The sequence below is a fragment of the Triticum aestivum genome, chromosome 5A (genome assembly GCF_018294505.1).
Source record: "Triticum aestivum cultivar Chinese Spring chromosome 5A, IWGSC CS RefSeq v2.1, whole genome shotgun sequence".
NCBI classification, from domain to species: domain Eukaryota; kingdom Viridiplantae; phylum Streptophyta; class Magnoliopsida; order Poales; family Poaceae; genus Triticum; species Triticum aestivum.
The window spans coordinates 491,342,180-491,358,031 of record NC_057806.1 but is presented as its reverse complement, the minus strand read 5'-3'; positions in this window follow the sequence as shown (position 1 = coordinate 491,358,031).

The window sequence follows — 15,852 nt, the reverse complement described above, 5'->3', positions numbered from 1 at the left end:
TCGAGCTTTCTTGATGGTGATACTTACCATCATTGTCTGTCTTCCTTTTAAAATCCATCTGTACTCAACAGCCTTACGACCATCGAGCCGTTCTGCCAAAGTCTACACTTTGTTTTCATACATGGATCCTCTCTCAGATTTTATGGCCTCGAGCCATTTATCGGAATCCAGGCCCACCATCGCTTATCCATAGCTCGTAGGTTCATTGTTGTCTAGCAACATGACTTCCAAGACAGGATTACGTACCACTCCGAAGTAGTATGCATCCTTGTCATCCCATGAGGTTTGGTAGTGACTTGATCTGAAGTTTCATGATCACTATCATAAGCTTCCACTTCAATTGGTGTAGGTGCCACAGGAACAACTTCCTGTGCCCTGCCACACACTAGTTGAAGAGACGGTTCAACAACCTCATCAAGTCTCCACCATCCTCCCACTCAATTCTTTCGAGAGAAACTTTTCCTCGAGAAAGGACCCGATTCTAGAAACAATCCCTTATTGCTTTCGGATCTGAGACAGGAGGTATACCTAACTGTTTTGGGTGTCCTATGAAGATGCATTTATCCGCTTTGGGTTCGAGCTTATCAGCCTGAAACCTTTTTCACATAAGCGTCGTAGCCCCAAACTTTTAAGAAATGACAGCTTAGGTTTCTCTAAACCATAGTTCATACGGTGTCATCTCATCGGAATTACGTGGTGCCCTATTTAAAGTGAATGCGGTTGTCTCTAATGCCTAACCCATAAACTATCGTGGTAATTCGATAAGAGACATCATGGTATGAATCACATCCAATAGGGTGCAGTTATGATGTTCGGACACACCATCACACTATGGTGTTCCAGGCTGTATTAGTTGTGAAACAATTTCCACAATGTCTTAATTCTGTGCCAAACTCGTAATTCAGATATTCATCTCTATGATCATATCATAGATATTTTATCCTCTTGTCACGACGATCTTTCAACTTCACCCTGAAATTACTTGAACCTTTCAATAATTCAGACTCGTGATTCATCAAGTAAATATACTCAACATCTACTCAAATCATCTGTGAAGTAAGAACATAACGATATCCACTACATTCCTCAGCACTCATTGGACTGCACACATCAAAATGTATTACTTCCAACAAGTTGCTTTCTAGTTCATTTTACTGAAAACGAGGCTTTCAGTCATCTTGCCCATGTGGTATGATTTGCATGTCTCAAGTGATTCAAAATCAAGTGAGTCCAAACGGTCCATTTGCATGGAGTTTCTTCATGCATATACACCAATAGACATGGTTCGCATGTCTCAAACTTTTCAAAACGAGTGAGCCCAAAGATCCATCAACATGGAGCTTCTTCATGTGTTTTATACCGATATGACTTACGTGGCAGTGCCACAAGTAGGTGGTACTATCATTACTATCTTTTGGCATGAACATGTGTATCACTACGATCGAGATTCAATAAACCATTCATTTTAGGTGTAAGACCATTGAAGGTATTATTCAAATAAACAGAGTAACCATTATTCTCCTTAAATGAATAACCGTATTGCGATAGACATAATCCAATCATGTATATGCTCAACGCAAACACCAATCTTGATGGTAGGGGGAGCATACGATATTTGATCAACCTTGGAAATACTTCCAACACATATCATCATCTCACCTTTTAGCTAGTCTCCGTTTATTCCGTAGCTTTTGTTTCGAGTTACTAACACTTAGTAACCGAACCGGTATCTAATACCCTGGTGCTACTAGGAGTACTAGTAAAGTACACATTAACATAATTTATATCCAATATACTTCTATCGACAACCTTCTCATCTACCAAGTATCTAGGGTAATTCTGCTCCAGTGGTTGTTCCCCTTATTACAGAAGCACTTAGTCTCGGGTTTGGGTTCAACCTTGGGTTTCTTCACTAGAGCAGCAGCTGATTTGCCGTTTCATGAAGCATCCCTTTTTGCCCTTGCCCTTCTTGAAACTAGTGGTTTCACCAACCATCAACAATTGCTGCTCCTTCTTGATTTCTACTTTTGTGGTGTCAAACATCGCGAATATCTCAAGGATCATCATATATGTCCCTGATACATTATAGTTCATCACGAAGCTCTAGCAGCTTGGTGGTAATGACTTCGGAGAAACATCAATATCTCATCTGGAAGATCAACTCCCACTCGATTCAAATGATTGTTGTACTCAGACAATCTGAGCACAAGCTCAACAATTGAGCTTTTCTCCCTTAGTTTGTGGGCTAAGAAAATCGTCGGAGGTCTTATACCTCTTGACGTGGGCACGAGCCTAAAATCCCAATTTCAGCCCTCGAAACATCTCATATGTTTTGCGACGTTTCAAAACCGTCTTCGGTGCCTCAATTCTAAACCGTTTAACTGAACTATCACGTAGTTATCAAAATGTGTATGTCAGATGTTCGCAACATCCATAGACGACGTTCGAGGTTCAACACCATGAGCGGTGCATTAAGGACATAAGCCTTCTATGAAGCAATGAGGACAATCCTCAGTTTACGGACCTAGTCCGCATAATTGCTACTACCAGCTTTCAACTAAATTTTCTCTAGGAACTGTTGGGGAACGTAGTAATTTCAAAAATTTCCTACGCACACGCAAGATCATGGTGATGTATAGCAACAAGATGGGAGAGTGTTGTCTACGTACCCATGCAGACCGACTGCGGAAGCATTGACACGACGTAGAGGAAGTAGTCGTACGTCTTCACGATCCAACCGATCAAGCACCGAAACTACGGCACCTCCGAGTTCGAGCACACGTTCAGCTCGATGACGATCCCCGGACTCCGATCCAGCAAAGTGTTGGGGAAGAGTTCCGTCAGCACGACGGCGTGGTGACGATCTTGATGTACTACAGCAGCAGGGCTTCGCCTAAACTCCGCTACAGTATTATCAAGGAATATGGTGGCTGGGGGCACCGCACACGGCTAAGGAATAGATCACGTGGATCAACTTGTGTGTTCTAGGGTGCCTCTACCTCAGTATATAAAGGACCAAAGGGGGGACGCTGGCCGGCCACAAGGGGTGCGCCAGGACAGTCCTACTCCCTCTCGGAGTAGGATCCCCCCCCCCCAATCCTAGTTGGAATAGGATTCGCGGAGGGGGAAAAGAGAGAGAGGGGGCCGGCCACCTCTCCTAGTCCTAATAGGACTAGGGGAAGGGGGAGGCGCACATCCCATGTAGGGCTGCCTCTTCTCTTTTCCAATAAGGCCCATCATGGCCCATTTAGCTCCCGGGGGGTTCCGGTAACCTTCTCGGTACTCCGGTAAAATCCCGATTTCACCCGGAACACTTCTGATATCCAAACATAGGCTTCCAATATATCAATCTTTACGTCTCGACCATTTCGAGACTCCTCGTCATGTCCATGATCACATCCGGGTCTCCGAACAACCTTCGGTACATCAAAATGCATAAACTCATAATATAACTATCATCGTAACCTTAAGCGTGCGGACCCTACGGGTTCGAGAACAATGTAGACATGACCGAGACACGTCTCCGGTCAATAACCAATAGCGGGACCTGGATGTCCATATTGGCTCCTACATATTCTACGAAGATCTTTATCGTTTAGACCGCATAACAACATACGTTGTTCCCTTTGTCATCGGTATGTTACTTGCCCGAGATTCGATCGTCGGTATCCAATACCTAGTTCAATCTCGTTACCGGCAAGTCTCTTTTCTCGTTCCGTAATACATCATCTCACAACTAACATATTAGTTGTAATGCTTGCAAGGCTTATGTGATGTGTATTACCGAGAGGGCCCAGAGATACCTCTCCGACAATCGGAGTGACAAATCCTAATCTCGAAATACGCCAACCCAACATGTACCTTTGGAGACACCAGTAGAGCTCCTTTATAATCACCCAGTTACGTTGTGACGTTTGGTAGCACACAAAGTGTTCCTCCGGTAAACGGGAGTTGCATAATCTCATAGTCATAGGAACATGTATAAGTCAAAAAGCAATAGCAACATACTAAACGATCGGGTGCTACGCTATTGGAATGGGTCATGTCAATCAGATCATTCAACTAATGATGTGACCTCGTTAATCAAATAACAACTCTTTGTTCATGGTTAGGAAACATAACCATCTTTGATTAACGAGCTAGTCAAGTAGAGGCATACTAGTGACATTCTGTTTGTCTATGTATTCACACATGTATTATGTTTCCGGTTAATACAATTCTAGCATGAATAATAAACATTTATCATGATATAAGGAAATAAATAATAACTTTATTATTGCCTCTAGGGCATATTTCCTTCAGTCTCCCACTTGCACTAGAGTCAATAATCTAGATTACACTGTAATGATTCTAACACCCATGGAGCTTTGGTGCTGATCATGTTTTGCTCGTGGAAGAGGCTTAGTCAACGGGTCTGCAACATTCAGATCCGTATGTATCTTGCAAATTTCTATGTCTCCCACCTGGACTAGATCCCGGATGGAATTGAAGCGTCTCTTGATGTGTTTGGTCCTTTTGTGAAATCTGGATTCCTTTGCCAAGGCAATTGCACCAGTATTGTCACAAAAGATTTTCATTGGACCCGATGCACTAGGTATGACACCTAGATCAGATATGAACTCCTTCATCCAGACTCCTTCGTTCGCTGCTTCCGAAGCAGCTATGTACTCCGCTTCACATGTAGATCCCGCTACGATGCTTTGTTTAGAACTGCACCAACTGACAGCTCCACCGTTTAATGTAAACACGTATCCGGTTTGCGATTTAGAATCATCCGGATCAGTGTCAAAGCTTGCATCAACGTAACCTTTTACGGTGAGCTCTTTGTCACCTCCATATAGGAGAAACATATCCTTAGTCCTTTTCAGGTATTTCAGGATGTTCTTGACCACTCTCCAGTGATCCACTCATGGATTACTTTGGTACCTCCCTGCTAAACTTATAGCAAGGCACACATCAGGTCTGGTACACAGCATTGCATACATGATAGAGCCTATGGCTGAAGCATAGGGAACATCTTTCATTTTCTCTCTATCTTCTGCAGTGGTCGGGCATTGAGTCTGACTCAACTTCACACCTTGTAACACAGGCAAGAACCCTTTCTTTGCTTGATCCATTTTGAACTTCTTCAAAAGCTTGTCAAGGTATGTGCTTTGTGAAAGTCCAATTAAGCGTCTTGATCTATCTCTATAGATCTTTATGCCTAATATGTAAGCAGCTTCACCGAGGTCTTTAATTTGAAAAACTCCTTTCAAACACTCCTTTATGCTTTGCAGAATAATTCTACATTATTTCCGATCAACAATATGTCATTCACATATACTTATCAGAAATGATGTAGTGCTCCCACTCACTTTCTTGTAAATACAGGCTTCACCGCAAGTCTGTATAAAACTATATGCTTTGATCAACTTATCAAAGCGTATATTCCAACTCCGAGATTCTTGCACCAGTCCATAGATGGATCGCTGGAGCTTGCATATCTAGTTAACACCTTTAGGATCGACAAAACCTTCTAGTTGCATCGTATACAACTCTTCTTTAGTAAATCCATTAAGGAATGCAGTTTTGTTTATCCATTTGCCAGATTTCATAAAACGCGGCAATTGCTAACATGATTCGGACAGACTTAAGCATAGATACGAGTGAGAAACTCTCATCGTAGTCAACACCTTGAACTTTTCGAAAACCTTTTGCGACAATTCTAGCTTTGTAGATAGTAACACTACTATCAGCGTCCGTCTTCCTCTTGAAGATCCATTTATTTTCTATGGCTTGCCGATCATCGGGCAAATCCATCAAAGTCCATACTTTGTTCTCATACATGGATCATATCTCAGATTTCATGGCCTCAAACCATTTCGCGGAATCTGGGCTCAGCATCGCTTCTTCATAGTTCGTAGGTTCATCATGATCTAGTAGCATGACTTCCAGAACGGGATTACCGTACCACTCTGGCGCGGATCTTACTCTGGTTGATCTACGAGGTTCAGTAGTATCTTGTTCTGAAGTTTCATGATCATCATCATTAGCTTCCTCACTAACTGGTGTAGGTGTCACAGAAACAGTTTTCTGTGATGTACTACTTTCCAATAAGGGAGAAGGTACAATTACCTTATCAAGTTCTACTTTCCTCCCACTCACTTCTTTCGAGAGAAACTCCTTCTCTAGAAAAACTCTGAATTTAGCAACAAAAGTCTTGCCTTTGGATTTGTGATAGAAGGTGTACCCAACAGTCTCCTTTGGGTATCCTATGAAGACATATTTCTCCGATTTGGGTTCGAGCTTATCATGTTGAAACTTTTTCACATAAGCATCGCAGTCCCAAACTTTAAGAAACGACAGCTTAGGTTTCTTGCCAAACCATAGTTCATATGGTGTCGTCTCAACGGATTTAGATGGTGCCCTATTTAACGTGAATGCAGCTGTCTCTAATGCATAACCCCAAAACGATAGTGGTAGATCGGTAAGAGACATCATAGATTGCACTATATCCAATAAAGTACGATTATGACGTTCGGACACACCATTATGCTGTGGTGTTCCATGTGGCATGAGTTTGTGAAACTATTCCACATTGTTTTAATTGAAGACCAAACTCGTAACTCAAATATTTTACCTCTGTGATCATATCATGGAAACTTTTATTTTCTTGTCACGATGATTTTCCACTTCACTCTGAAATTCTTTGAACTGTTCAAATGTTTCAGACTTATGTTTCATCAAGTAGATGTCCCCATATCTGCTCAAATCATCTGTGAAGGTCAGAAAATAATGATACCTGCTGCAAGCCTTAATATTCATCGGACCACATACATCAGTATGTATGATCTCCAACAAATCTGTTGCTTGCTTCATTGTTCCGGAGAACGGCGTTTTAGTCATCTTGCCCAAAAGGCATGGTTCGCAAGCATCAAGTGATTCATAATCAAGTGATTCCAAAATCCCATCAGCATGGAGTTTCTTCATGCGCTTTACACCAATATGACCTAAACGGCAGTGCTACAAATAAGTTGCACTATCATTATTAACTTTGCATCTTTTGGTTTCAATATTATGATTATGTGTATCACTACGATCGAGATCCAACGAACTATTTTCATTGGGTGTGTAACCATATAAGGTTTTATTCATGTAAACAGAACAACAATTTATTCTCTTACTTAAATGAATAACCGTATTACAATAAACATGATCAAATCATATTCATGCTCAACGCAAACACCAAATAACACTTATTCAGGTTCAACACTAATCCCAAAAGTATAGGGAGTGTGCCATGATGATCATATCAATCTTGGAACCACTTCCAACACACATCATCACTTCACCCTTAACTAGTCTCTGTTTATTCTGCAACTCCCGTTTCGAGTTACTAATCTTAGCAACTGAACTAGTATCAAATACTGAGGGGTTGCTATAAACACTAGTAAAGTACACATCAATAACATGTATATCAAATATACTTATGTTCACTTTTCCATCCTTCTTATCTGCCAATCACTTGGGGTGGTTCCGCTTCCAGTGACCAATCCCTTTGCAGTAGAAACACTTAGTCTCAGGCTTAGGACCAGACTTGGGCTTCTTCACTTGAGCAGCAACTTGCTTGCTGTTCTTCTTGAAGTTCCCCTTCTTCCCTCTGCCCTTTTCTTGAAACTAGTGGTCTTATCTACCATCAACACTTGATGTTTTTCTCGATTTCTACCTTCGTCAATTTCCGCATTACGAAGAGCTTGGGAATTGTTTCCGTTATCCCTTGCATATCATAGTTCATCGCGAAGCTCTTGTAGCTTGGTGGCAGTGATTAGAGAATTCTGTCAATGACGCAATCATTCGGAAGATTAACTCCCAATTGAATCAAGTGATTATTATACCCAGACATTTTGAGTATATGCTCACTGACAGAACTGTTCTCCTCCATCTTGCAGCTATAGAACTTATTGGAGACTTCATATCTCTCAATTCGGGTATTTGCTTGAAATATTAACTTCAACTCCTGGAACATCTCATATGCTCCATGACGTTCAAAACGTCGTTGAAGTCCCGATTCTAAGCCGTAAAGCATGGCACACTGAACTATCGAGTAGTCATCAGCTTTGCTCTGCCAGACGTTCATAACATCTGGTGTTGCTCCAGTAGCAGGCCTGGCACCCAGCGGTGCTTCTAGGACGTAATTCTTCTGAGCGGCAATGAGGATAATCCTCAAGTTACGGACCCAGTCCGTATAATTGCTACCATCATCTTTCAACTTTGCTTTCTCAAGGAACGTATTAAAATTCAATGGAATAACAGCACGAGCCATCTATCTACAATCAACATAAACAAGCAAGATACTATCAGGTACTAAGTTCATGATAACTTTAAGTTCAATTAATCAAATAACTTAAGAACTCCCACTTAGATAGACATCCCTCTAATCCTCTAAGTGATCACGTGATCCAAATCAACTAAACCATAACCGATCATCACGTGAGATGGAGTAGTTTTCAATGGTGAACATCGTTATGTTGATCATATCTACTATATGATTCACGCTCGACCTTTCGGTCTCCGTGTTCCGAGGCCATATCTGCATATGCTAGGCTCGTCAAGTTTAACCTGAGTATTCTGCGTGTGCAAAAACTGGCTTGCACCCGTTGTAGATGGACGTAGAGCTTATCACACCCGATCATCACGTGGTGTCTGGGCACGACAAACTTTGGCAACGGTGCATACTCAGGGAGAACACTTCTTGATAATTTAGTGAGAGATCATCTTATAATGCTACCGTCAATCAAAGCAAGATAAGATGCATAAAAAGATAAACATCACATGCAATCAATATAAGTGATATGATATGGCCATCATCATCTTGTGCTTATGATCTCCATCTCCGAAGCACCGTCATGATCACCATCGTCACCGGCGCGACACCTTGATCTCCATCGTAGCATCGTTGTCGTCTCGCCAATCTTATGCTTCCACGACTATCACTACCATTTAGTAATAAAGTAAAGCATTACATCGCGATTGCATTGCATACAATAAAGCGACAACCATATGGCTCCTGCCAGTTGCCGATAACTCGGTTACAAAACATGATCATCTCATACAATAAAATTCAGCATCATGCCTTGACCATATCACATCACAACATGCCCTGCAAAAACAAGTTAGACGTCCTCTACTTTGTTGTTGCATGTTTTACGTGGCTGCTACGGGCTTAAGTAAGAACCAATCTCACCTACGCATCAAAACCACAACGATAGTTTGTCAAATAGACTCCATTTTAACCTTCGCAAGGACCGGGCATAGCCATACTTGGTTCAACTAAAGTTGGAGAGACAGTCGCCCGCAAGCCACCTGTGTGCAAAGCACGTCGGGGGAACCGGTCTCGCGTAAGTGTATGCGTAATGTTGGTTCGTGTCGTCTCGTCCAACAATGCCGCCGAACCAAAGTATGACATGCTGGTAGGCAGTATGACTTATATCGTCCTCAACTCACTTGTGTTCTACTCGTGCATATAACATCAACATAAATAACCTAGGCTCTGATACCACTGTTGGGGAACGTAGTAATTTCAAAAATTTCCTACGCACACGCAAGATCATGGTGATGTATAGCAACAAGATGGGAGAGTGTTGTCTACGTACCCATGCAGACCGACTGTGGAAGCGTTGACACGACGTAGAGGAAGTAGTCGTACGTCTTCACGATCCAACCGATCAAGCACCGAAACTACGACACCTCCGAGTTCGAGCACACGTTCAGCTCGATGACGATCCCCGGACTCCGATCCAGCAAAGTGTCGGGGAAGAGTTCCATCAGCACGACGGCGTGGTGACGATCTTGATGTACTACAGCAGCAGGGCTTCGCCTAAACTCCGCTACAGTATTATCGAGGAATATGGTGGCTGGGGGCACCGCACACGGCTAAGGAATAGATCGCGTGGATCAACTTGTGTGTTCTAGGGTGCCTCTACCTCAGTATATAAAGGACCAAAGGGGGGGAGGCTGGCCGGCCACAAGGGGTGCGCCAGGAGAGTCCTACTCCCTCTGGGAGTAGGATTCCCCCCCCCCCAATCCTAGTTGGAATAGGATTCGCGGAGGGGGAAAAGAGAGAGAGGGGGCCGGCCACCTCTCCTAGTCCTAATAGGACTAGGGGAAGGGGGAGGCGCACAGCCCATGTAGGGCTGCCTCTTCTCTTTTCCACTAAGGCCCATCATGGCCCATTTAGCTCCCGGGGGTTCCGGTAACCTTCCCGGTACTCCGGTAAAATCCCGATTTCACCCAGAACACTTCCAATATCCAAACATAGGCTTCCAATATAGCAATCTTTACATATCGACCATTTCGAGACTCCTCGTCATGTCTGTGATCACATCCGGGACTCCGAACAACCTTCGGTACATCAAAATGCATAAACTCATAATATAACTGTCATCGTAACCTTAAGCGTGCGGACCCTACGGGTTCGAGAACAATGTAGACATGACCGAGACACGTCTCCGGTCAATAACCAATACCGGGACCTGGATGTCCATATTGGCTCCTACATATTCTACGAAGATCTTTATCGGTCAGACCGCATAACAACATACGTTGTTCCCTTTGTCATCAGTATGTTACTTGCCCGAGATTCGATCGTCGGTATCCAATACCTAGTTCAATCTCGTTACCGGCAAGTCTATTTACTTGTTCCGTAATACATCATCTCACAACTAACATATTAGTTGTAATGCTTGCAAGGCTTATGTGATGTGTATTACCGAGAGGGCCCAGAGATACCTCTCCGACAATCGGAGTGACAAATCCTAATCTCGAAATACGCCAACCCAACATGTACCTTTGGAGACACCTGTAGAGCTCCTTTATAATCACCCAGTTACATTGTGACGTTTGGTAGCACACAAAGTGTTCCTCCGGTAAACGGGAGTTGCATAATCTCATAGTCATAGGAACATGTATAAGTCAAAAAGCAATAGCAACATACTAAACGATCGGGTGCTAAGCTAATGGAATGGGTCATGTCAATCAGATCATTCAACTAATGATGTGACCTCGTTAATCAAATAACAACTCTTTGTTCATGGTTAGGAAACATAACCACCTTTGATTAACGAGCTAGTCAAGTAGAGGCATACTAGTGACACTCTGTTTGTCTATGTATTCACACATGTATTATGTTTCCGGTTAATACAATTCTAGCATGAATAATAAACATTTATCATGATATAAGGAAATAAATAATAACTTTATTATTGCCTCTAGGGCATATTTCCTTTAGGAACATATCTAAATAGTGGAACTAAAGCGTGAGCTTCGACATAATTTGCGAAGACCTTTTGACTATGTCCAGGATAATTAAGTTCATCTTATGAACTCCCACTCAGATAGACATCCATCTAGTCATCTAAGTGATTACATGATCCGAGTCAACTAGGCCGTGTCCGATCATCACGTGAGACGGACTAGTAATCATCGGTGAACATCTTCATGTTGATCGTATCTACCATACGACTCATGCTCGACCTTTCAGTCTTTTGTGTTCTGAGGCCATGTCTGTACATGCTAGGCTCGTCAAGTCAACCTAAGTGTTTCGCGTGAATCTGTCTTACACCCGTTGTATGTGAATGTTAGAATCTATCACACCCGATCATCACGTGGTGCTTCGAAACAACGAACTGTCGCAACGGTGCACAGTTAGGGGGAACACCTTCTTGAAATTATTATGAGGGATCATCTTATTTACTACCGTCGTTCTAAGTAAACAAGATGCAAAAACATGATAAACATCACATGCAATCAAATAATAGTGACATGATATGGCCAATATCATATAGCTCCTTTGATCTCCATCTTGGGGCTCCATGATTATCTTGTCACCGGCATGACACCATGATCTCCATCATCGTGTCTCCATGAAGTTGCTCGCCAACTATTACTTCTACTACTATGGCTAACACTTTAGCAATAAAGTAAAGTAATTACATGACGTTTAAGTTGACACGCAGGTCATAAATAAATAAAGACAACTCCTATGGCTCCTGCCGATTGTCATACTCATCGACATGCAAGTCATGATTCCTATTACAAGAACATGATCAATCTCATACATCACATATCATTCATCACATTCTTCTTGGCCATATCACATCACATAGCATACCCTGCAAAAACAAGTTAGACGTCCTCTAATTGTTGTTTGCATGTTTTACGTGGCTGCTATGGGTTTCTAGCAAGAACGTTTCTTACCTACGCAAAAACCACAACGTGATATGCCAATTGCTATTTACCCTTCATAAGGACCCTTTTCATCGAATCCGATCCGACTAAAGTGGGAGAGACAGACACCCGCTAGCCACCTTATGCAACTAGTGCATGTTAGTCGGTGGAACCAGTCTCACGTAAGAGTACGTGTAAGGTCGGTCCGGGCCGCTTCATCCCACAATGCCGCCGAATCAAGATTGGACTAGTAACAGTAAGCATATTGAACAAAATCAACGCCCACAACTACTTTGTGTTCTACTCGTGCATAGAATCTACGCAATAGACCTAGCTCATGATGCCACTGTTGGGGAACGTAGCAGAAATTCAAAATTTTCCTACGTGTCACCAAGATCTATCTATGGAGAAACCAGCAACGAGGGGAAGGAGAGTGCATCTACATACCCTTGTAGATCGCTATGCGGAAGCGTTCAAGAGAACGGGGTTGAAGGAGTCGTACTCGTCGTGATCCAAATCACCGGAGATCCTAGTGCCGAACGGACGGCACCTCCGCGTTCAACACACGTACAGCCCGGTGACGTCTCCCATGCCTTAATCCAGCAAGGAGAGAGGGAGAGGTTGAGGAAGACTCCATCCAGCAGTAGCACAACGGCGTGGTGGTGGTGGAGGAGTGTGGTACTCCAGCGGGGCTTCGCCAAGCACCGCAAGAGACGAGGAGGGAGAGGGGTAGGGCTGCGCCAAGAAGGAGATTGAATCCGTGTCTCTGGCAGCCCAAAACCTCAAGTATATATAGGGGAGGGGAGGGGCTGCGCCCCCATCTAGGTTTCCACCCCTAGGGGTGGCGGCCAGCCCTAGATCCCATCTAGGGGGGCGGCCAAGGGGGGAGAGGGAAGCGCACCACTAGGTGGGCCTTAGGCCCATCTGAGCCTAGGGTTTGCCCCCTTCCACTCTCCCTTGCGCCTTGGGCCTTGGTGGGTGGCGCACCAGCCCACCTGGGGCTGGTCCCCTCCCACACTTGGCCCATGCAGCCCTCCGGGGCTGGTGGCGCCACTTGGTGGACCTCGGGACCCTCCCGGTGGTCCCGGTACGTTACCGATAAAACCCGAAACTTTTTCGGTGACCAAAATAGGACTTCCCATATATAAATCTTTACCTCCAGACCATTCCGAAACTCCTTGTGACGTCCGGGATCTCATCCTGGACTCCAAACAACATTCGGTAACCACATACAAACTTCCTTTATAACCCTAGCGTCATCGAACCTTAAGTGTGTAGACCCTACGGGTTCGGGAACCATGCAGACATGACCGAGACGTTCTCCGGTCAATAACCAACAGCGGGATCTGGATACCCATGTTGGTTCCCACATGTTCCACGATGATCTCATCGGATGAACCAGGATGTCGAGGATTCGATCAATCCCGTATTCAATTCCCTTTGTCTAGCGGTATTGTACTTGCCCGAGATTCGATCGTCGGTATGCCGATACCTTGTTCAATCTCGTTACCGGCAAGTCTCTTTACTCGTTCCATAACACATCATCCCGTGATCAACTCCTTGATCACATTGTGCACATTATGATGATGTCCTACCGAGTGGGCCCAGAGATACCTCTCCGTCACATGGAGTGACAAATCCCAGTCTCGATTCGTGCCAACCCAACAGACACTTTCGGAGATACATGTAGTGTACCTTTATAGCCACCCAGTTACGTTGTGATGTTTGGCACACCCAAAGTATTCCTACGGTATTCGGGAGTTGCACAATCTCATGGTCTAAGTAAATGATACTTGACATTAGAAAAGCTTTAGCATACGAACTACACGATCTTTGTGCTAGGCTTAGGATTGGGTCTTGTCCATCACATCATTCTCCTAATGATGTGATCCCGTTATCAACGACATCCAATGTCCATGGTCAGGAAACCGTAACCATCTATTGATCAACGAGCTAGTCAACTAGAGGCTTACTAGGGACATGGTGTTGTCTATGTATCCACACATGTATCTGAGTTTCCTATCAATACAATTCTAGCATGGATAATAAACGATTATCATGAACAAGGAAATATAATAATAACTAATTTATTATTGCCTCTAGGGAATATTTCCAACAGTCTCCCACTTGCACTAGAGTCAATAATCTAGTTCACATCGTCATGTGATTAACACTCACAGGTCACATCGCCATGTGACCAACATCCAAAGAGTTTACTAGTGTCACTAAACTAGTTCACATCATCATGTGATTAAGACTCAATGAGTTCTGGGTTTGATCATGTTTTGCTTGTGAGAGAGGTTTTAGTCAACGGGTCTGCAACATTCAGATCCGTATGTACTTCGCAAATCTCTAGGTCATATTATAAATGCTGCTTCCATGCTCCACTTGGAGCTATTCCAAATGGTTGCTCCACTATACGTATCCGGTTTGCTACTCAGAGTCATTCGGATAGGTGTTAAAGCTTGCATCGATGTAACCCTTTACGCCGAACTCTTTATCACCTCCATAATCGAGAAACATGTCCTTATTACTCCAAGGATAATTTTTGACCGCTATCTAGTGATCCACTCCTGGATCACCTTTGTACCCTCTTGCCATACATGTGGCAAGGCACACATCAGGTGCCGTACTTAGCATGGCATACCGTATAGAGCCTATGACAAAAGCATAGGGGACGACCTTCGTCCTTCCTCTTTCTTCTGCCGTGGTCGAGCTTTAAGTCTTAACTTCATACCTTACAACTCAGGCAAGAACTCCTTCTTTGGTTGATCCATCTTGAACACCTTCAAGATCATGTCAAGGTATGTGCTCATTTGAAAGTACCATTAAGCGTTTTGATCTATCCTTATAGATCTTGATGCTCAATGTTCAAGTAGCTTAATCCAGGCTTTCCATTGAAAAACACTTTCCAAATAACCCTATATGCTTTCCAGAAATTCTACGTCATTTCTGATTAACAACATGTCAACAACATATATTCATTAGAAATTCTATAGTGCTCCCACTCACTTCTTTGGAAATACAAGTTTCTCATAAACTTTGTATACACCCAAAATCTTTGATCATCTCATCAAAGCATACATTCCAACTCCGAGATGCTTACTCCAGTCCTTAGAAGGATTGCTGGAGCTTTGCATACTTATTAGCATCTTTCAGGATTGACAAAACCTTCCGGTTGTATCACATACAACCTTTCCTCAAGAAAATCGTTGAGAAAACAATGTTTTTGACATCCTATCTGCAAGATTTCATAAACAATGCAGTAATCACTAATATAATTCCAACAGACTCTTAGCATCGCTACGAGTGAGAAAGTCTCATCGTAGTCAACTCCTTGAACTTGTCGGAAAACATCTTAATGACAAGTCGAGCTTTCTTGATGGTGATACTTACCATCATTGTCCGTCTTCCTTTTAAAATCCATCTGTACTCAACAGCCTTACGACCATCGAGCCGTTCTGCCAAAGTCTACACTTTGTTTTCATACATGGATCCTCTCTTGGATTTTATGGCCTCGAGCCATTTATCGGAATCCGGGCCCACCATCGCTTATCTATAGCTCATAGGTTCATTGTTGTCTAGCAACATGACTTCCAAGACAGGATTACGTGCCACTCTGAAGTAGTACGCATCCTTGTCATCCCA